The following is a 22,858-nucleotide window of genomic DNA, read 5'->3' on the forward strand; positions in this document are numbered from 1 at the left end:
AAAAAATGGCCAAATTATGCCCAATGAGCCATTTTCCCTCCCTATGTCATGTGACTCATTAGTGTTACAAGGTCTCAGGTGTGATTGGGGAGCAGGTGTGGTAAATGTGGTGTTATCTTTCCCACACTCTCTCATACTGGTCACTGGAAGTTCAATATGGCTCCTCATGGTAAAGAATTCTCTGGCGATCTGAAAAAAAAATGTTTTTGCTCTATATAAAGATGACATAGGTTATAAGAAGATTGCCAATATCCGGAGACTGAGCTGCAGCACGATGGCCAAGACCATACAGCAGTTTAACAAGATAGGTTCCACTCCAAACAGGCCTCACCATGGTTGACCAAAGAAGTTGAGTGCACAGAGCTCAGACTCATATCCAGAGGTTGTCTTTTCAAAATAGATGTATAAGAGCTGCCGACATTGCTGCAGAGGTTGACAGGGTGGAGCGTCAGCCTGTTAGTGCTTAGACCACATGCCGCACACTACATCACATTTGTTTGCATGGCTGTCATCCCAGAAGGAAACTTCTTCTAAAGATGATGTAGAAGAAAGCCCACAAACAGTTAGCTAAAGACAAGTGTGACGCCCCTGGACTATCAGTTCATCACAAGATACTACACAAACTGCCCTTCCGTGCAGTATTCCAAGTCCCTCATGGTTCTGGGTCCCTATCTTATGTGTTGCCTCCAACAGCAAATCACATCCTAGATACACACTGCACCACACCCACCAGGCACACCAGTGGACAGCTTGAGTGGAATAGAGTCGCCCACCTGGGGGGTCAGGGAGGGGAGGTGAGTAGTGTAGTCAGTTAGTTGTTGAAGGAGAGAGTGAGAAGAGGTAGGGAGTGGTGGCTCCCAAGAGAAGCTGTCTAAGTTGCAGATGATGGTCTGGACCTAGAGGAGTCGGACTCCCGGTCGCAGGGTATTGTGGCTAGGTGCTTGGACCTGTCAAGGAGGATAGTCAGCAGCCTAGCACTATCACCAGTCCGGGACCGAAGGTCCGGCAGGGTACACGGACCCTAGGTCGGGGAGAAGCTTCAGGCAACCCGGCAATTCACCTGAGGAGAACGGAGTCTTTATGATCTGTTCCCACCCACTCCAGAATCAGGGCACTAGCGCAACAAGGGGGATAGGGCCTTCCAAACAAACGGTCCAGAAAATCGCAAGTGTGAGCCCTGAGAGCAGGCTCCCACACTTAGCCACAGTGTGGAGCAGGGCCCGGCAAGTTTCAGACTACTGGGCCACCATGTTGAAGTTGAACTTAGTGCCAGGAGGCAGGTCACGGATCACCAGGCAACACTATAGGGGACGGGACTCGGACGAGCTCCCCTCAAGCGGCAGCGATACCCCAAGATTTGGTTTACCCGGTTGTCAGCGTCTGCTTATTGACTGAGTGAGTACCTGAGTGACCCTTGCATCCCACGACATTCCACAGAGTCCCGGGGCCTCCCCCTACCTGAAGGGCAACGACACCTTTGCTGCCCCACTCCATCACCCCGGGTACTCCCAACGGCAGCGGCAGTATCTCTTCCTTACCGTACACCACGGGTGGTGTCACGAACTATACCTCCCCTGTAAATAACTTCCCCCTTTTATGTTTAGAAGTGGCCCCAAGCCCCCGGGTCCGGAGACCCTCGAGCCACAAGTCATCGCACGGATCTGAGCGGTTCGATCCGCTGCAGGGGCGGCACACAAGCAGACTAAGGACATGGATTACTAGAACCATATCCTTTGGTCTGATGAGACCAAGATAAACTTATTGATAAAATCTCCTCACCCCCTCTCCGTCCCCGTCCCCCTTCCCAGAATCTAAAATGGCCGCTGCCGCATGAGTTGTGTCCTGCCACATTCATCCTTCTTCTTTGATTTGTGTGCCATGTGACATGGCAGATGGCACAGAAAGGTCCTCCCAGGTCACCCCCTGTCAGGCTGTCACCCCCCGGTCTCCCCTGGTCTCTCTCGTTACCTCCTGCAGCGTCGGTCCCCCACGCCCCTCCTTCTCTTTGTCTTCAGCAGAAATGCTTGTCGCAAGCGCAGAGCGCCTGTCAGCCAGCTCTCTGCACGCAGGGACACAGCTTGCTGCAGGTTCACACTGCTGGGCTGTGGACCCGGGGAGCGTGCTGGGGAGTGTGAGTGCAGTATCACTGCACTCACACTCCTCACATAAAGTGCCTGCACTTCCAGAAAATGTTGGATACGTTACCTGAGCGTATCCCCATATTCTGGAACACAGAGTCGTCGTGGGACCTCCAAAATGGATTACGGCGGACCAGATTTTTTTTTTTTCAATAAATTGGTGATAGAGGAAATGTTTTGGGGAGTGTTATTTCAAATAAAAAAATGTTGTTGTTTTTTTTATTATTGACTGTGTGTGTGATGTCGGGTATCTGATAGATGCCGTGACATCACTAACCCCAGGGCTTGATGCCAGGTGACATTACACAGCTGGTATCAACCCCATATATTACCCCTTTTGCCACTGCACCAGAGCAACAGGATGAACTGGGGAAAAGAACCAGGATTGGCGCATCTAACCGATGCATCACTTCTGGGGCTGCTGCGGCCTGCTATTTTTAGGCTGGGAAGGCCAATAACTATGGACCTCCCCACCCTGAGAATACCAGACTACAGCTATCCACTTTACCTTAGCTGGTGAACCAATTTGGGGGGGACCCCATGGTTTTTTTTATTATTATTTATTTATAAATAATTATAAAAAAGAGCCTGGGCTGTCCTTCAAATTGGATCAGCAACCAAGGTGAAGCTGCCAGCTGTGGTTTGCAGGCTGCAGTCTGCTTTATCCGAGCTGTCTATCAAAAATGGGGGGACCCCACGTTTTTAGTTTTTTAATTATTTTTTGGCTAAATACAAGTCTTGGCACCCTTTAGTGCCACATGAAAGTCACTAAAGGGTGCCAGCTTAGAATATGTAGGGGGGTAGAACATTATATATGTGTTTGACATCTGTCTGTCCATCCGTCCATCCTAGCTTTTTAGGCTGCGTGTCCACAATTAGGGTTTCAATCGTTTTGGACTCTGAGTTTTCGATGCGTCCATAACGCTGCGTTGTACAGTAGAAGTGCAGTGGGAGGATTTTTAGAAATCTCCTGCTCACGGTGCTTATTTTCTCCACAGCATAAACAGACATTTGGTGCTGCAATTTATGCTGTCATTTTATGCTGCGGAGATGAGAGTTCTCTGCGGAGGGAATAGAACTAAAGTAAGCAGCAGCCGGAACCTGGACCGTGGACATCATTCACATCTCCACAGAGTGTCACCGGATCGTGGGCACATAGCCTAAAAGTGAGAAATTTGCTGCTAGAGCAACATTTTTGTGATGCCGCTGGGGGTTCAAAATGCTCACTATACCCCTGAATAAAATCCTTGAGGTGTCAAGTTTCCAAATTGAGGTCACTTGTGGGGGTTTCCGCTGTCTAGGTACCCTAGGGGCCCTAAAAATGCAACATGGTGCCCGCAATCTATTTCAGCTTTACCAAAATTCAAATGGTGCTCCGTCCATTCCAAGCCCTCCTGTTTGTCCAAACAGACGTTTTTGTCCACAAGTGGGGTATCCCTTCGCTCATAAGAAATTGGATAACAAACTGTGGAGTCCACGTTTTGGTGTTTTCTCTTGAAAAAGTGATAAATTTGGTGGTAAAGCAAGATTTTTGTGAAAAAAATGAAAATTTTCAATATGATGACGTAAGGTTATCAAAATCTGTGAAGTACCTGTGGGTTTAAAATGCTCACTATACCACTGGATAAAATCATTGAGTGGTCTAGTGTCCAGAATGGGGTCACTTGTGGGGGAGCTCCACTATTTAGGCACCTCAGGAGCTCTCCAAACGCGACAAGGCGCCCGCTAATGATTCCAGCCAATTTTGCAGTCAAATGGCGCTCCTTCCGATCCAAGGCCTGCCGTACACCCAAGCATTTGATTTCCAGCACATTTGAGGTACTGGTATACTCAGGAGAAATTGCACAATACATTTTTGGTGCAATTTTTCCTGAAACCCTTGTAAAAAAAAAAAAAGCTACTTTGTTGAAGTAACAATTTTGTGGTAAAAATGTATTTTTTTTTTATTTTCACAGCTCAACGTTATAAAATTCTGTGAAGTCCCTGGGGGTTCAAAGTTCTCACCAAACATTTAGATAAATTCCTTGAGGGGTCTAGTTTCCAAAATGCGGTCACTTGTGGGAGGTTTTTGCTGTTTAGGTACCTTAGAGGCCCTACAAATTCAACATGGTGCCCGCAATCTTTTTCAGCCAAATTTGCTTTCCAAAATTCAAATATTGCTCCTTTTGTTCTGAGCCCTTCCATTTGTCCAAACAGAGTGGTTTGTCACCACATGTGGGGTATCAGCGCACTCATAAAAAAGTGGGTAACAATTTGTGAGTTCCATTTTATTGTTACTTCTTCAAAAAGGGAATAAATTGACGCAAGATAGATATATATATATAATATATATTATATATATTTTCATTCCACATTGCTTTTGTTCTGTGAGGCAAATGAAGGGTTAATAAACTTCTTGGATATGATTTTCAGTACTTTGAGGGGTGCAGTTTTTAGAATGGTGTCACTTTTGGGTATTTTCTGTCACCTAGGCCTCTCAAAGTCACTTCAAATGGGATGTGGTCCCTAAAAAAATGGTTTTGTGAATTTTGTTGAAAAAATGGGAAATTGCTGATGAACTTTGAACCCTTCTAACTTCCTAACCCCAAAAAATGTTGTTTCAAAAATTGCGCTGATCTAAAGTAGACAAGTGGGAAATGTTATTCATTAACTATTTTGTGTGACATAACTCTCTGGTTTAAGGGCATACAAATTAAAAGTTTGAAAATTGCAAAATTTTCATCAAATTTCCGATTTTTACAAATAAAAGCAAAAATTATCATTCTAAATTTATAACTATCATGAAGTATAATATGTCACGAAAAAACAATGTCAGAATCACTAGGATCCGTTGAAGCGTTCCAGAGTTATAACCTCATAAAGGGACACTGGTCAGAATTGCAAAAAATGGCCTGGGCATTCAGTGCAAAACTGGCTTCGTCCTTAAGGGGTTAAGGATTGAATTATTGTCCTCTTTTAGCATCCATGAAAAGTAGCACTGGACATAAAATAAGGAAAGGCACTATTATGAATTCATGACTTGTAAATCACAGCTGGCACAACTTATTAATAAATAATGTCCTATAAAAATGCTACTTATGTAGCACGAGGCAGAGCGGTTAGATAACAGTTCATCGTTTTCAGCATTTTAAAGGCAATATTTAATAATAATTAAGTTCTAGCAACAAAACAGACCTACCAATGTTATCCTGTCTGTAGCATGTTTTGAGACTTACATTGAAATATTGGTAAGAAAATGTCTCTACAAATAGCAATGTGTATGAACATCCAAACATATCTGCAGGAAACATATAAATACTAGCTCCAAACAGTCTACACAAAGAGAAAAATGCAAGGTATGTTACATGTAAGAAAATTTGATGGATGGGACTAGACAAACTGTCATACACAATTAGATGTCTTGTGCATCGAGTACACTTAGGCTCCAAGAAGAGGCTGCTTAAGGAGTACAGCTATAGGCACTATTGTCATTTACTCAATGTGGAAATGCAAAGTATAGCCAAACTGCTCCAAACACATCCCTGCCTTTCATTAACTGGGCTGTGAAAATCAATAATGACAATTATCTGGATGACAGTCAGCAAAATTCCACCCAGGGTGCACTGCAAAAACTATAAAAGACCAACCCACGGTAACACACCTCGCTGGACAAATACAGCACAACTGCCACTTAGGTGGTGAAAGAAGTGCCAACTCTTAAAGGACTGGAAATCAGACTGTGATGGGACAGACATTAGACATGACTTTGTTACCAAATTCTACAGGGTTCCATCACCCATAATGACATTCAGTAGGAAGTGGAGGATTAATGGTCAAATGTATGTACCACTTCTGCACATAGCAGTGACAGCGCAGTTAGTTACATGAAATTCTATCTGCCCTATACTTTGAAATGGTCTATAATAATATATCCAAACCATGCAATCAGCTAGAATGTGTTCACCGTGCATAGGGCTGAAATCACATCTCAGACCCATTCATTGAATTGGGCTCAACGCAGACATATACCGGTATTAGTTTTTGTGCGACTTTGATTCACAAAAATAAGAATGTGAACCCTCTCACCCCTGCAGATTGTAAAAAAAAAAAAACCAGTAACACTTGTACATGAAAAACAAAAGCAATCAGACTGGTAGAAAATTGAGATTGTCACGTATGCATGCACAAGGGTAAGATGGATGGATCTTGTTATAGAAGATGCTTACTAAATGACTGCCATATATACAAAGCTATAACAATACAGTGACGTTTCATTAGTACTAGTGATAGGCAAATAGTAAAATATTTGGGTTCGGATTATTCATAATGAATCTCTATTACTATTCCAGTATTCACCACGAATAAAAAATCTAATAAAAGTCAATGGGGAACCAATTAAATGCAAGTCAATGCTCGGGTTCCCCATTGACTTGCATTAGATTCGTTATTTGTGACGAAAACTGGAATAGCTATTCGGTAGGAATATTTTACTATTCACCCATCATTAATTACTACCCGTTAGATTGCCAAATGCAAATCACAACTGACATAATAACCAAACCCCCAATAATTGACATATATACAATAGTGTACCATTTCTGGATTGGCACTATAGACTATAACCATCTCTATTTGCCGTGGCATTTTCTGATAAATTGTTATGTTCCTGATGGTTAGTTGTATTTATTCTTACACGGCAGACAGACTTTATTGTTTTGCTGATGTATAGAGTGAACGTTTCCATTCTATACAGCTGTATGATCAGCATTCACATGGAGTGTACCCATCATCCGCAGCATGCACGCCTGTCATCTGCCTCCATTTGTCATTCCTTGCATACATTCCAGCTGGTGCACACAATTTGCATCACAGGATGTGTCCCTACAATAAATAGGCAAAGGACTCACTTGCTTTGGCTGCGGTTCTTGTGCTTGGACTGTGATCCCTTACTATATATGCTAGACAAACTTCAGACCCAGACTTGCCTCTGCAGACACAGGTTATGCTTCCGCCTCTAGCACAAACATGCTTAGTTACCTGAAACAGTAAGAAAGTAAGGCAGGGTTAGGGGTGTGTGTATTTAAACTAGCCAACCAGACTGTGGCCGGATGTACAACCATCTACCTGGAGCGTAACACTTGACATGTAACCCTTTGCATACTTGTCACTCTCAGTCTAAAATCCTGGATTTGCATTATCTATGTATAAAAGTGTACAACATTATTCAACAATAAAGTAAGAAAGCAAAATATTGTCATTGCTATATACAAATTATATCTCTAGCCTTATAAATTATATATTGTTTGTTAAGATAAACTGGCATGTGTAAGTGGGAGTCAAAGATGTTGGCTGTCACACCCCTGGCAAACAGCTGATTTTGCCAGGGGAAGTTTCATTCACTTTGTATACAGATTAATAACAAACTTCTTATAAATAGGCTAACCATAATTTCACTGGACTAGCCAATGTATGCACTACTCGATAATACATATTGAAAACAAAAGGGCAAGAGAACTTTGTGCAAAAAAACAGAAAATTTTATTGAGTACACAAACAAGGACTATGTAAAATGTCTAAAAACAACCACTGGAGAGTGGGGAAGGGGGGGACAAGTGGCCAATAAATAGGAAAAAGAGGTTTCCAAGTATGATGGTATGGTCAGATATTACAACGCATGGTAAAATATAAAGGAAGCCATTCTCTAATTTACAAGTACCATACCAACAGAGGAGGATAAAGACATGTACACCAATGTTGAATTAAGGAAGCCATATTTACCTAAAGTGCTAGTGCATATACAGTAAGTAAGATGCCGTGGAGGAAAGTTCCTAGGCCATAAAGTACCCCCAGACCGAATCACAGGACCCCCTACGCGCATTTCGCTACATGTTGCACGCTTCTTCAGGGAGGAAGATCATTTTGTATACAGAGCCTGGTGTGGGCGGGGGCAGCGCTTTGAGTTTTGCTGAATTGCTAAATCTAAAAATGCTGATTGTCTCAGAACTGCGGTACCCAGTAAGTGATACATCGTTGAAGTTAGGGTCTTCATGCTGCTTTCAGGTGAGCTAGGAAAAACCTGCTGACAGATTTCTTTTACGGGGTTATCCGGGACTTGGGTGTTTTCTATCGTGCTAAGAAGTTACAGGCAGGTAGTTGCTAAGTACCTGCCTGTTCTGCCCTGCGATGATCTGTTCCAGTTCAGAATGGTCATGGACTGCTCCTATTGGTTATTTTCTTTCATTGGTGACATCACGTCTACAGAGCAGTGCCTTTATCTTTCAACAGAGTGTCATTGCCCATGTCATGCTCATTGAAAAGCCATATATAGCTGCACAGTATTTCATAGGTAGACAGCTAAATTGTCATAATGCCATATTTTACATATTTTGATGCAAATTTATTACAGGTGCAACTTTTCCAATTTACTTCACTTATGGCCCACTTAGACGGACAGATAATCGGAGACCCAATGTTCATAAAAATTCTAGTTCCCAATTATCGGCCAATCAAAACAGGCCTGCAACATCAGATGTACTAGCAAATCATTTGTTCATTCCTTAAGAATAATAAGGAATTATTAAGCCAGCTCAAAAATTATTTTTTGAGCAGCAACAGGATATATGCTGCTGAGAAAAAGATGACCACAACACATCATTCGGTATGCATAGAATTGTAGTTGGTCGATCTAAACAGGTCATTAAACTATAGGGTGCTTTACACGCTGCGACTTCGCTAGTGATTGCTGGCAATGTCGCAAGCGATAGCACCCGCCCCCGTCGTTCGTGCGACATGTGGTGATCGCTGCCATAGCGAACAATATCGCTACGGCAGCGTCACACGCACATACCTGTTCAGCGACATTGCTGTTGCTGCCGAACAATCCCTCCTGCAAGGCGGAGGTGTGTTTGGCGTCACAGCGATGTCACAGCGGAGTCACAAAACGGCTGCCCAATAGAAGAGGAGGGGAGGAGATGAGCGGCCGGAACATGCCGCCCACCTGCTTCCTTCCTCCTTTCCGATGGACGCAGGTAGGATGATATTCATCGCTCCTGCGGTGTCACACACAGCGATATGTGGTGCCGCAGGAACGACGAACAACCTGCGGAATGAAACACCAACGACATTATGATTTGGAGCAACGATTTTTGCCGTTTTTGTGATCGTTGATCATCGCTCCTTGGTGTCACACGCTGCGATGTCGCTAACGACGCTGGATGTGCGTCACAAACACCGTGACCCCGACGATATATCGTTAGCGATGTCGCAGCGTGTAAAGCACCCTTATCACCAAGTGGTTGCAGGTAGTTGAGTGTCCCACACTTGAAAGACATACTGATTAGGAATTTAGAAACAGTGAGCAATGAAAATAAAAATGGTGCAATGTATAGGAAGTAATAATTACATCTATTTGTCTCCTGTTTATGTCTATTTAAAGCACAGAGATGTCGCAGTTAGCTTGTCTGCGGTTTATAGGGTATTGCCATAGATCGCTTTCTACGTTGTTTTATGCAACACTGCATCACAGAGACCCACATAATTATGCTCCCTGTCTGTTTTTGACATGTATACTGAGAAGTCCTGACTGTGATCTTCGCTTGTTTGACCATAATAATAATAAAGTATGTCTTCAGATGTAATAACACAGGCTGTACTGTCCATTTCCGTGTTGTCTGTAATGTTTACAATGTAGGTGCGGGTGGGGCATTCTGCACTATGATTGACAGCTCTGGTCTAAGATCCAGCAGCATTGTTCTGTACTTGGATAATACTAAACACAATACTATTAGAACTTTAAAAGTAATCTTTCATCAGGAATTTGACACCTAATCTGAAACCAGCATAGTGTAGGGACAGGCAACCTGATTCCAGTGGTGTCACTTACTGGGCTGCTTGCTTTAGTTTTGATGAAATCATTGTTTATCAGCAGATTATTGGTAGAGGAATAATAAACTTACTGGGTTGTAGTCCTCCATATTAATGACCTCTGTATAACCCCCCCAAAGCTGTCAATCAGTGGTGTGGGCGGGGCTCATCATTCAAAGAACCTGCACATCTGTAGTACATAAGACGGTGATTTTATCAAAACTATAGCAAGCAGCCCAGTGAGTTATATATTGCTGGAATCAGGGACTCTGCTCCAACATCATGATGCTCTTAGATTGGGTAGCAAATACTTGGTGACAGATTCCCTTTAAAACATATTTGCATGAGACACAAAATATCTGCCATTTTATTGTCATAGATAGGACAATTTTTCATTTTCATAGAAGTAAACACACTGCATCAGGGAATAAAGATGAAGGGCTTTACCTATTCATCAGATTGTTTTAAAGGTCACAAACTTTTTGGCAACTATTAATTGCACAGGTTTTTTTTTTTTGTTTTTTTTTACATATATATATATTTGCTGTTTTTAAGCCAGCTCTGACAGCTTTCTGAGAAGTGGATTGTGCTTCGATGGAAGGTGTGTGATGTGGCGCCCCTGACCTGGTCAGGCACCACTGAGTAATGCATCCATGCTGGGGGCAGTACTTTCAGGTGATCCTAGGGGCTGGAGTGGGGTGTGTACGCGCGGACACGTGGCAACCGGGTCTCCCACACCTTGAGAGGGGACCCTTGGGAAGACCCAAGAGGGGGCTTGCCTCCACATCCCACCAAGGGTGGAGCAGAGAGGCTGGAAGCTAAGGTTGCAGCGGCTGTCAGGAAAGCAGGAGGAGAGCCAGTCTGGTAGCAGGGAGCATGGTTGAGAGGAGAGGCAGACACGGTCACGCTAGTCAGACCCTGCACGTGAAGTAGCCGTTGGCGGGGGAGAATGGTTACCAGCAAGTCAGTCAGAAAGACGCTGAGGGAGTCAGTTGGTCGAGTACGGGGACTCCTGGTAACTAGACACGCATGGGGAACAGGTCCGTAGAGTAGACGTCCATTTATTGATCTGCTAAACCTGCCGGTGAGGGGAACTACAAGTCCCTCACCAACCATCTAGAGTCCGAGCCTAAGCAGCAACAAGGGGGCCCATAAGGAGGATCGAGCCTGGAGCCATCTTCATTGGTCCATGCTGCCGGCAAACGGGCCAAAAAGGGGAGAAAAGGCAGTAGCGACTTCGCTGGATGAATCCCACGGTACTTCAAGTCAGGGGTTATCCGAAACAAGAAGTGCTAGGAAGGCGAGTTAACGGTTACCCCTAGACCGGCCTAAAGGATACCTGGTTCCACCTGGTTAATCTCAGCATCGCCCGGGTACCTCACAAAACCATCCAAAAGTGAGTAAAAGCAAGTTGAAAGACTTTCTGGACTGAGACGGAGTTATTCTGGGACCTGTTGTTCTACACACCTGAGCCTCTGGGCCAGCCTCACTCACGGGAGGCCACACCATCCGACTGCAGACTCCATCAGCCCCAGACTCTCGTTAAAACTGCAGTGGCGGTCACCCATATCCCTGACCGCAAACCGTGAGTGGCGTAACGACTCCTATACATATAAAACCGACATACCTGTTGCCAGAAATACCCAAGTGAAGATCCTGTGGCGTCACTGAGGGTGGAGTGGTGTCCCTGGGATGACCCTGGCAGGTGGGCGACACATGCGACTGATGAAACATGGCAGCTGAACGATGCATCCAATACATGCCTTTTAATAAATTTGGCACATGTTAGGTTTGTTTCATTCGGTGTTAGTGATGAGCAAATTCAAACTGTAAAGTTTGGCGTCCGTACCAAACAGCAGGTGTTCGGGTCCCGGACTCGGACACAGACTTCTCTGGGAAGTCCGTGTTACAGTTCAGGTTCGGCCACTGGAATAATAAAAACAAAAGGGTTAAAGCAGGAGCAATATACTCACCGAGCCTCCTTGCGGCGATAACACTATTTCCGGGTCCTCTCACAGTGCTCATACATATTCACTGCTTTCCCCGACCACCGTCAGCTCTGATTGGCTGCCGGTAGACCACGCCCCCACCCTCTCTATCAGTACATGTGATTGGATGCAATCACAGGCCCTGTTTGAAGCCTTATACTGCAGTGTAAAATAAATACATTTAAAAAATGGCATAGGGTCCCCCCTGTATACCAGCACAGATAGAGCCATGACTACAGGCTGCCACCCCCAGCCATGGGCTTATCTTGGCTGTGTATCAAAATAAAAGGAGCTGCATGCGGCTTATTTTTACATTTTCTTTAAATAAATAAATAATTTTAAAAAATGATGTGCGGTCTCTCTCATCTTGATACCCAGCCAAGATAAAGCCAACAGCTGGGGGCTGGTATTCTTAGCCTGGAGAGGCCCATGGTTATTGGGACCACTACAGACTAAGAATAGCAGTCTGCAGCCTCCCCGGAATTGTCCCCCATCTGCGGGCTCGCTCATCTCTACTCTGCGTCTGTGCGCACTATCGTGGGTATATGCTCAGGAGGCATGTGCCCGACAGTGTGAACTATCAGACTGGATGCAAAGGCATCTGTCCACCTTAGGACACACTGTAAAGAATCATATACCGCATGGCATACATTCATATACCGAGGCCAAAACAACACTCTTTCAGCCTCCATCTGGTGAATGGTCACTTATTGCAAAGTTATAGCATACATCAGAAAAAGATCCCTACATGCAGTATATAATAGGCTAGGTGCACAGACGCATTGTGCATAAAGCCTAAAGCCTGCTTTACACGTTACAATGTATCGTGCGATCGCACCCACCCCCATCATTTGTGCGGCACGGGCAATTTCTTGCCCGTGTCGCACAATGCTGTAACCCCCCATCACACGTACTTACCGTCCAAACATCCTCGCTGTGGGCGGCGAACATCCACTTCCTGAAGGGGGAGGGACGTTCGGCGTCACAGCGACGTCAAACAGCGGCCGCCCAATAGAAGCGGAGGGGCGGAGATGAGCGGGATGTAAACATCCCGCCCACCTCCTTCCTTCAGCATTGCTGGCGTCCGCAGCTAAGCTGCAGTTCATCGTTCCCGGGGAGTCACACGGAGCGATGTGTGCTGCTCCGGGTACGATGAACAACAGGATGTTCGCTTTTTAGAAAATGAGCGACGTGTCAACGATGAACGAGAAGGTGAGTATTTCTGCTCGTTCATAACTGTCACACGCTACAATATCACTAACGATGCCGGATGTGCGTCACTTACGACGTGACCCTGCCGACATCTCGTTAGATATATCGTAGCGTGTAAAGCCCGTTTTACTCTAGTGCACTGTTCATCAACACTGGTGTACAAAATGCAAGTCTTAATGAATTGGGGCTGAAATGTATCACTTTCTGCCCAGGCATAGGTATTCTACAGAATAAAGAAATTGTGCAGATTTTGAACAATGTGCAATTTTTACATCTTGATTGCTATGTATTACTTTATTTAGAAGAACCTGAACAAGCACATTAAGTAATCTAGCACTGGTCTAAGCAGCAATTTGCGACAACACATTACAGGTGAAACAAAGCCTGTTTTAACAATACCTTCATTATCTTTTTGTGTATAAATTAATATACTCCAATAACTAAAACCTAAATTTCACGATTATAGGGCACTAAACCTAAACTAGTAGACATTTGTGTGATAAAGTGGTGACTATGAGGCAGTCATTTTTCTGGATTTTTCGGCCAGAAATTTTCTATTGAAGAGCAGTAAAGTCAATCTCTCATCTTCCCACAATCGCATACAAGATTTCTCCCACGCCTCCCCTGTACTCTGGAACTCTCTGCCCCAACATATCAGACTTTCGCCTACTGTGGAAACCTTCAAATGGAACTTGAAGACCCACCTCTGTCGACAAGCCTACATTCTGCAGTAACCCTCAGTCCACTATACTGGTGCATGGTCAGCTCTACCTTCATCTACTGTATTCTTACCCATCCCATATAGACTGTGAACCCACATAGGCAGTGTCATCTCTCCTTCTGTAGCAGTCTGTGCCTTGTATTGTTCATGATTATTGTACTTTTCTACATATGCCCCTTTTGACATGTAAAGCCCCATGGAATAAATGGCACTATAATAATTAATAATAATAACTACGGATTATATTGCAGAAAGCCTGTGGAGAAGAAAGATTTCAAGTGTATTGTTCCTTTCACATTCTAATGAAACAAAGCCATCTGTTTTAAGACCCATCTGTAATATACATGACTACTGCACTCGTCTTCTGGTCAGCACCGTATGATAATGAACCATTAATACGTTTGCACAACCGCAATTGAATTTACTGGATTCCAGGATTAATTTTTAACATCTACTGATTACATCCTGATCCTATACACTAGTATTCTCTTCATTAACTTTTCTATGGTACATACTGTATTCCAAAGCATTATTGTTATGATCCGGAACCATGGAAGACCACCACAAATCATTGGCAAAAGGGGACAAGAGCATTGGCAACTAATCTGGCCGCCATCCCCTTACTAACCATCACAACTAGAAGTAGCCAAGGGGTGAACTAACATCCTGTGCACCGCGAACCCAGCCGGAGAACTAACTATCCTAAAGGTAGGAAAGATGAATAACTCTCTGCCTCAGAAAATAGACAAGAATAGCTAGCCCCCCACATTCAAAGACTGCGGTGATATAGGAAAACACAATACACAGATAGATGAGAGGATTAGCAAAAGGTGAGGCCCCCACTGACTAAAATAGGAAAGGACAGGAAAGGGACTGATGGTGGCCAGAGAAAAACCGTGCAAAATACCAACAACTTCCTGATAGTACAAAAAGGCCCTCAGATAGCACGATCTGAACTCCGTCCTATACCAGGTGCCCTTGTCATACCAATGAACAGAAAACAAGAATCATAACAAAGTCAACAAGCCACAAACACATGGACCCAAAGGAGCTATACTCCACACAGAACTGCAGGGAGCTCCTCAACAATCCACTGAGGGGGAAAATCCCTGCAAGCAAATAAACTGAAGCTAACCACAGCAAATGACAAACCCAGATAAACAAAAGAACCAGACAATAAATAAAGAGCAAGCACTTATCTGGGGAAGATGTGGTGTAGAGCAGGATTAAGCAGGCTGGAGATACAAAGAACAACTGACATCCGGCAACAGCCTGCAATCAGACCAGGATTTAAATAAGTAGAGAGTTAGCAAAGTAAACACCCACTGCACAACACACCTGGTCCAAGTCCAAACCATTCCTGGCCACCAGAGGGAGCCTCCCAGCAGCCAAAACATAACTAACATTCACAACACATTATGATGCCAAATTGTTCCAAATGCGTTCAGTATTGGAATAATATAAATTATATATTTGATTCACCCCCTGAATCTTTTTTAAGCCAGCATCAAATACATACAATATAGAAATAATACACTGGAGATCAAAATTAGAGAACAACACACAACTTTCTAAATGTTAAGGTCATTGTGTCGTCCTATGTGATTATATGTTAACATGAGTAAACTAGCAGTATTTTAAATTTATTTCATAAATTGACATTTTTCAAAGCACATAATAAAAATGTAAATGAGATAAATGAAAAAGAACACTAATCAAAATTAGAGAACACTTTCAGATACCTGCCAGTTATTGGTGTTAATCTGGCACCTGGTGTTAATTTCTTTAATTATCTGACAAACTCTATATAACTGGCAGCCTAACTTTCTAGTTTGCACTGACTTTTGCAAAAATGGTGTGCCGTTCCAAAGTGACTAAAACCCTCCAGCAGCAGGTTGTCCAGATGAAGGCCAAAGGGGTGACCCTATCAGCCATAGTGAGAGAAGTTGGTCGTTCCAAGTCTGTGATTTTGAAAATATTGCATCTTTACAACATCACAAACTCTTTCAAGACCCCAAAAAGGGGGTCACCCTCAAAAGACAAATGCAAGACAGGACAGGATAATACGGAGAATCTTCATGGGTGATTATTTCAACACTCCCGCTGGAATTGCAAACCAGTTCAGCACTGAACCGGGAAAGGATCTGTGTAATCATCCAGTGTCACCACATTTAAAAGCATTTGGACTGAAAGCCCACTCTGCAGTGACCAAACCTCTCATTAGCAGAAAGAATTAAAAGGCTAGACTCCCCTTTGGTGAGAAGCATGTTGTGTGGACAGAGAAGAAGTGATCCATAGTTCATTTTAGTGATGAAAGCAAGTTTAATTTATTTGGGTCTGATGGGAAACATTATGTTTGTTGACAGATTGGGGAAAGATTGATCCCAAAGTGTGTTAAGAAGTCAGTGAAAGATGGTGGAAGATGTGTCATGGTTTGGAGAATATTTTCTGCAGCAGGAGTTGGACCTCTCATACAGCTACATGGCAGAGTGAATGCAAGTGTGTATCAGAACCTTCATCAACAACATGTGGTTCCTTGCTTGCATTCATCACTCAATCAGCCAGCAATTTTCATGCTGGACAATGTCCTCTGTCACACAGCAAAATGGGTAACGCAGTTCCTTGAAACAGAAACCATTGACACAATGAAATGACCAGCCCAGAGTCCTGATCTAAAGCAAGATCTAAACACGAGAGACTAGTGATGTCTGTGGTCGCAGATGTTCTGAAGTTGTAGAGAGTGGCCAGGGGCGCCATCGGCCTTGTAGTCATGGCCTTTGTTGATTCAAGGCTTACCCCTGGCTCCATCACTACTTCAAAACCGGGAGATGACTCAGTGGGGCAGAGTGTGGTGGTGTAACGATCATCCGGCGCATAAACACGCTTCAGGCAGGGTTCAATGCAAATAAACGACATGTTTTATTTTCACACTTCTTCTCCAGAAAACAAACAGTGCAGTTATGAATACCGGGTACACTTGCTTGAGCTGGGGGACCACCTGCCCTGACGTACCCTCCAGTGGGGTGTGACCGGTTACTCCACTTCGCCGGGCTCCCACTAACAGCTACCCACAGGCCGGACCCACACCGGCTGCTTCACTCACTGAGATTCCGTCTCTTCCTATCTTCTCCGGCGTCCCCTAACAATTCAGCTCCCACACTCTGCCCCTTGTTGTTCACTCGCTCCTCCCGGGCCCAACTGCCACTTTCTACCTCACACACACTTTTTATCCTCCCCTGGTTTCTGCCGGCTCCTCCTCCCTCCTGTGGCGACAGCCGTCCCACCCGGCCACTAGGGGGTGCCCTAACACAATACAATATCAGTAAAACACTTTTATTAAAACAGCATTAACATTTCCGGGTAACTATGTTTCCTTTTGTAGGGGTCTGCTCACCCACTACAAAGTCATGCAAAGCAAAGGCCTGTACACATCCTACTGATTGGTGACTGTTGTTACTTTCAGAAAATGTAGTTATAATCTGTGCTACAGTCATCGCTGTTCTCTAATTAGGATCATCACGTTTTGGGCAAAATAAAGTTTTTATGTTGATAAACTTTGGATCTTTTGTAAAACACTGTTCTAGTGGCATGGTGTACCCCTTACAAAAAACCTTCAAGTGTTGACAAGGTGATCATACATCGTTCTCTAATTTTGATCTCCAGTGTACATTCAATTTACAGAATAATAAAACCATAATTAGTAAATAGATGTATAAACAAAAGACAATGACAAAACACTGTATTCTTACCACAGGCATATTATAAAGAGAAAGTTGCACTGTCATCCAGAGATTTGTCCCGGAGCTTCTAAGCTGCTGTGGCATCTGTAGTTGATCTCTCCAAGACTTTTATCCTCTAGTAATTATGTCCTGTACAAAGAAATCTTTTCTGTCCATTGTCGCTATGCCTTGGCCATCTTCTCCATCACCATTGTATAACTTACTGTCCCTCCTCCATATTCTTTATCGCTTTACATAACAATTACACAATATTACTTCTTCTCTGAGCCTCCATCCACTATTGTGTGCTTCACTGTAAAGCTGAATAGAGCTGGACAATATTCCTTACATTTCAGATCTTCTTTTTCTACGTTTCCATTACTGCAATTTGTACTGTTGCATACAAATTGACCTTCAGAGTCGAAATCCATGTTTCAGCCACTTCATAGTCAAGTGATAATCTCCAGTATGTATAAGCCCCTGAGTTGTCCCCAACTTTCTCCCCATTATTTTCACCTTTTTTCTTGGTTAGGAGGGGGGATCTGAGTGACTACTAACAGTATGAATGGCATGTTCAAACTGTCTGAATGGCATGTTTGATGAGCTAATGTGGTTGGGGAGAACTGTATGATCAGTGGTGGTCTGACCGCTGGCATACCACTGCTCTCAAAGCTTTGTGTAAATAGGGCATTAGGATAATTCTAAAAATATTACTGAACTTCAAATTCACATAAATAAAAAAGATCAGTCTTGTGATTTTTATTTCTAAAATCCGATATACATACCCTTTTATTAATCACAGAAAATAAATTTACTCCTAAAATGCATAGTTTATTAAAGTACAACATTAAAGGATAAACAAATGAAAAAAACCTCCAAGTAACAAAAAAAGGGGAGAGAACGCCCACTATCCATAAAGGAGAGGGGTATGGTGAAGAAACCAGCTGGTTGGAAGTGAACCAGTAGGTGATATACAGTTAGGTCCAGAAATATTTGGACAGTGACACAATTTTCGCGAGTTGGGCTCTGCATGCCACCACATTGGATTTGAAATGAAACCTCTACAACAGAATTCAAGTGCAGATTGTAACGTTTAATTTGAAGGTTTGAACAAAAATATCTGATAGAAATTGTAGGAATTGTACACATTTCTTTACAAACACTCCACATTTTAGGTGGTCAAAAGTAATTGGACAAATAAACCAAACCCAAACAAAATATTTTTATTTTCAATATTTTGTTGCGAACCCTTTGGAGGCAATCACTGCCTTAAGTCTGGAACCCATGGACATCATCAAACGCTGGGTTTCCTCCTTCTTAATGCTTTGCCAGGCCTTTACAGCCGCAGCCTTCAGGTCTTGCTTGTTTGTGGGTCTTTCCATCTTAAGTCTGGATTTGAGCAAGTGAAATGCATGCTCAATTGGGTTAAGATCTGGTGATTGACTTGGCCATTGCAGAATGTTCCACTTTTTTGCACTCATGAACTCCTGGGTAGCTTTGGCCGTATGCTTGGGATTATTGTCCATCTGTACTATGAAGCGCCGTCCGATCAACTTTGCGGCATTTGGCTGAATCTGGGCTGAAAGTATATCCCGGTACACTTCAGAATTCATCCGGCTACTCTTGTCTGCTGTTATGTCATCAATAAACACAAGTGACCCAGTGCCATTGAAAGCCATGCATGCCCATGCCATCACGTTGCCTCCACCATGTTTTACAGAGGATGTGGTGTGCCTTGGATCATGTGCCGTTCCCTTTCTTCTCCAAACTTTTTTCTTCCCATCATTCTGGTACAGGTTGATCTTTGTCTCATCTGTCCATAGAATACTTTTCCAGAACTGAGCTGGCTTCATGAGGTGTTTTTCAGCAAACTTAACTCAGGCCTGTCTATTTTTGGAATTGATGAATGGTTTGCATCTAGATGTGAACCCTTTGTATTTACTTTCATGGAGTCTTCTCTTTACTGTTGACTTAGAGACAGATACACCTACTTCACTGAGAGTGTTCTGGACTTCAGTTGATGTTGTGAACGGGTTCTTCTTCACCAAAGAAAGTATGCGGCGATCATCCACCACTGTTGTCATCCGTGGACGCCCAGGCCTTTTTGAGTTCCCAAGCTCACCAGTCAATTCCTTTTTTCTCAGAATGTACCCGACTGTTGATTTTGCTACTCCAAGCATGTCTGCTATCTCTCTGATGGATTTTTTCTTTTTTTTCAGCCTCAGGATGTTCTGCTTCACCTCAATTGAGAGTTCCTTAGACCGCATGTTGTCTGGTCACAGCAACAGCTTCCAAATGCAAAACCACACACCTGTAATCAACCCCAGACCTTTTAACTACTTCATTGATTACAGGTAACGAGGGAGACGCCTTCAGAGTTAATTGCAGCCCTTAGAGTCCCTTGTCCAATTACTTTTGGTCCCTTGAAAAAGAGGAGGCTATGCATTACAGAGCTATGATTCCTAAACCCTTTCTCCGATTTGGATGTGAAAACTCTCATATTGCAGCTGGGAGTGTGCACTTTCAGCCCATATTATATATATAATTGTATTTCTGAACATGTTTTTGTAAACAACTAAAATAACAAAACTTGTGTCACTGTCCAAATATTTCTGGCCCTGACTGTATATGGATATGGATAATTATATCACAATACTGGTTAACTTATGTTAATATCTTAATATTCAAGGTAGACATGAGTTACCACCACCAGATATTCACCCTCATAGCCATAGCTAGTTGATATTACAATAGTCGGACATGGACACTGTTGTCCCAGGTCTGTCAGTCGGTCAGTTCAGTCTATGTTACATAGTCATCAATCCAATGGAGTCCAATATCTGAATTATATATCCCAAAGAAATAGGGAGCAAGAAAACATCAAGAAAATAACCCAAAATAACCCAACACATTTCCCCTCTCAAAAGAGGTTCATCAGGGGTGTGTATATATATATATATATATATATATATATATATATATTTATATATAATAAAAGATGTGATTTTTGTACTGCCCTCGTGCAAGCAGCCGGGCTGCTGCTGCTCGGATCCGGTTCCGCGGTGGCTCGAAGGGTCTCCGGACCCGGGGGTCGTACAGCCACTCGATTAAAAGAAGGGGGGGAGATATGTACAGGTTTTTTTTGGAAAGTTCGTGACGCCACCCATGTGAGGGACTACCGCTGCCGTTGGGGAGCCCTGTGGCGATGGTGTGGCAGCCTGATGTTTAACCCCTCCATGGGTAGGGGGTTTGTGTCCCGGGAGCCCGTTGATGGTTGGGATGGTATTTGGATTCTGAAGCCCTCCTCCACATATCTTCCAGGAAGTATTGCAGTACATCCTTCTATATTTTGGCAGGCCTTACACAAATGCATAGGCTTTACTAGTCTAGGAGTCCCAATCTTTAGTAATGGGAAATAAATTGGATTCTGAGGCCCTCCTCTATGTGTCTTCCAGGGTATATTGCATCCCTCCTTCTAATTTTTGGCATGCCTTGTACACAGTACAAAGGCTTCACTAATCTAGAAGTCTCACTCCTTAATAATGGGGGAAAAAAATTGTATTCTGAGGTCCTCCTTTGTGTCTTCCAGCCCTTGCACATAGGCTTCAGGAGTCCTAATACATAACAATTTTAACAGAATATGTATGAGGCCCTCCTTTATGTCTAATACAGGGTGTATCAGAGGCCCTCTTCCTGCTAATTTTTTTCAGTTCTTGCATTGTCCACATAGGCTTTGTGAAGTCCTTCCTTCATAAATTAAACTAGATGTCTCAGACCATGTCACACATACTGATATAGATAGTAAAATGTTAAAATTACATTTACCGGTGACTACCGGCGGGAATAATTTTATTTCCCCCTCTACTATGGCATCAATTGTAGTCATGTCATAGGCGACGGGGTAATACGGTGACTGAAATGGAAAACAGTTGTGTTTTTGAAAGAATCAGCATGTCAGCTCTTTCAGTGTTTTTGCAGCTTTTTTGCAGCGTTTTTTCAACATTGAAAGCAATGAGAAATGCCGCAAAAACCCTACTTGTGAACATAACCTAAGGAGTGGAGGAGGCTGTTTCTTTTATTTTTTTTATTTGGCCTTATATATGTCATTATACAGGAAAGAATATTTCTTAACATTTTTTTGCTGTAAAATCCATTTTAGCTTTGGTTTTGTATGTTTTATTTTCAGTCCATAAAGGTGGACATTGTTCCTAGCAGTGACCTGGGAGTCAAAGATGCACCCAGTCAATTTCCCCATGCTGTTTCCATTCCATTTAAGTGCTGTTTCCATCTATTTCAGCAGTTTTAGGTCTTCCCAAGCCCTCCTGGGGGGTGTCTTCAGAAAAAATGCTTGAGTTCCCATTAACATCCACTATACTAGTTACTCAAAACATGCCCGTCCTGCTGGATTCGAGTACCGAGCACTCGAGCATTTTAGTGTTCGCGCATGACTAGTTCTAATACCTGAGGGGATCCACACACATTTACCAAATAAGATAACACCAGCATAATAAGTGACACATGGAAAGTGGGGGCTTTGTTACAGATTTTCAATCGGGCATATGAGCTTCAAGTTACCGTACTTTTTAGCGTTGCAGGAATTTTTATACATTCAAACAAAGTTGCCATTGTAATATAAATGTGACCTGACATCCAGTCTTGTAAACATGAAGTAAATAGCTGAAATTGGGTCATGTTCTTGCATCATGACATACAAGAATCCCTTACAGTTAAAACACAGTTTTACAATCATTGTACATTAATAAATATCATTATAGATTAGAATTAAATTCAAATAATCTGTTTAGCTCTGATTTTTTTTTTATATATATATATACCTTTTAGGGGTACTTTGCACACTACGACATCGCAGGTGCGATGTCGGTGGGGTCATGTCGAAAGTGACGCACTTCCGGCGTCGCTCTCGACATCGTAGTGTGTAAAGCCTAGATGATACGATCAACGAGTGCAAAAGAGTCGTAATCGTATCATCGGTGCAGCGTCGGCGAAAACCATAATTACCTTGCTGCGACGGTCCGATGTTGTTCCTCGTTCCTGCGGCAGCACACATCGCTGTGTGTGAAGTCGCAGGAGCGAGGAACATCTCCTACCTCCTTCACCGCAGCTCCTGTTGGCTATGCGGAAGGAAGGAGGTGGGCGGGATCTTTACGTCCCACTCATCTCAGCCCCTCCGCTTCTATTGGCCGCCTGCCGTGTGACGTCGCTATGACACCGCACGGC

At 43.3% G+C, this 22,858-nt stretch overlaps 1 protein-coding gene across 11 annotated transcripts in view; it reads right to left on the reverse strand.

Moving 5' to 3' along the window:
* The window catches only part of PLEKHA6 (pleckstrin homology domain containing A6), a 335,253-nt gene that overhangs the window by 222,504 nt on the left and 89,891 nt on the right, over nucleotides 1-22,858 (reverse strand). For 10 of the 11 annotated variants that reach the window (XM_075335649.1, XM_075335646.1, XM_075335651.1 and 7 more), the window contains exon 2: nucleotides 7,025-7,154. The exons of the other annotated variant lie outside the window; for it this stretch is intronic. The gene's annotated coding sequence lies outside the window, so the exon portion shown is untranslated. The remainder of the gene's footprint in view (nucleotides 1-7,024; nucleotides 7,155-22,858) is intronic. 11 annotated transcript variants of the gene reach the window in all.

This window comes from Anomaloglossus baeobatrachus, chromosome 2 (genome assembly GCF_048569485.1).
Source record: "Anomaloglossus baeobatrachus isolate aAnoBae1 chromosome 2, aAnoBae1.hap1, whole genome shotgun sequence".
Classification (NCBI taxonomy): domain Eukaryota; kingdom Metazoa; phylum Chordata; class Amphibia; order Anura; family Aromobatidae; genus Anomaloglossus; species Anomaloglossus baeobatrachus.